General features: G+C 42.5%; 1 pseudogene; it reads right to left on the reverse strand.

The window, feature by feature from the left end:
- Window positions 1-409: 409 nt before the first annotated feature.
- Window positions 410-1,135, reverse strand: LOC127761366 (uncharacterized; annotated as a pseudogene).
- Between the last annotated feature and the right edge of the window lie 219 nt (window positions 1,136-1,354).

The following is a 1,354-nucleotide window of genomic DNA, read 5'->3' on the forward strand; positions in this document are numbered from 1 at the left end:
ATAATGAGGATGAAAAGGTGACAATTACTTCTGCTGTTTGAAGAGAGCTCTAAACACATGATAGATGTGCCTTTTGATTCACGGTTTCATGTTTAGCACGCTCTCGATCGATGATGTAGGAAGGTTTATTTGTGTTTACTTGATGAGGAGCAGGAACATTTCTTACATTTTGCTGGTTGGGATGTGGATTGGTAACGTGTTCAGTTTTCCTACTGGGCAGTTGCATGGGATGTTTTGGCATGAAATTGATTTTGACACAACTTGTAATTGTTGTGTACTCCCTCCGTCCCAAAAAAAACCCAATCCTGGGTTTGAACCTGGACATGTCCAGGTTCAAACTGTCCAGGTTCAAACCCAGGATTGGGTTTTTTTTGGGACGGAGGGAGTAGTAGCTATAGTCAATTTTTCCTCACTTAATAGCTATAGTAAAATACTCAAGAGGAAGTCCAGGGAGCCTAAGGTGGGGAATAATACTCTTCGACCCACTGACCGTGAAGGAGAGTACTATACTACGTGCATGTTTGGAGTTGCTCATATCTTCGCATCCTTCAAATGACACATTCATTTTAACTACTGTTTTGGCCAGCTACTAGTACTAATTCCTGCAGTCTCCAGTCTAACCACCTATTCACTGACTTGTCAGGATGGCATTAATGTGTACTTCTAGATTATTTTGGTTGGTTCTCTAGCTGAAATTGATCATCCTCTGAATTATTGCAGGTGGGAGGTGGCATGAAGATCAAAGCTGATTGTGATGAGTCATCCCCATATGCAGCTATGCTTGTTTCTCAAGATGTTGCACTGTGTTGCAAGGTTTGTATGCAGACATTGTTCTTGCGTGGAGTATAGGACAAATGGACAGATCTTGGGTGACTGTTTTCTGGAATTCTGTCTCATTATGCTCTGTGCGGCTGGAGGCAACAAGACAAACACACCTGGACCTGATGCTCAATCTGCTTTCAGGGCTCTTGCTCTTGCTCGGTCTGGGATGAATATTGGTCGCATTGGTAAGCTCAGAGTTTCAAATACTAGTTGATGCTGACACAATCGAAGGATACGGAAATGTTGTTGATGCTGTGCACAATACTTGCAGAAAGGGAGGTAGTAGTAGGGAGGAGGCTGTGTCGTAGGCCATTTATCGCCATGGACATGGAGAGTATCTCCTCTTTGGATAGTCGCTCCAAAGCTTCCCGAAGAGAGAGTTTCGCTCATTGTCCTGAATTTCTGACTGTCACTTAATTTGGCCACTCTGTTTTGGTTAAGGAAATATCAAGTTTTCATGCTTAACAAGACCCAATCTAGTATACCTTGGTGGTTCCATATAATATGGTTGGATTGTTTTATGAGTTTGTGT

Source organism: Oryza glaberrima, chromosome 2 (genome assembly GCF_000147395.1).
Source record: "Oryza glaberrima chromosome 2, OglaRS2, whole genome shotgun sequence".
Lineage (NCBI taxonomy): Eukaryota > Viridiplantae > Streptophyta > Magnoliopsida > Poales > Poaceae > Oryza > Oryza glaberrima.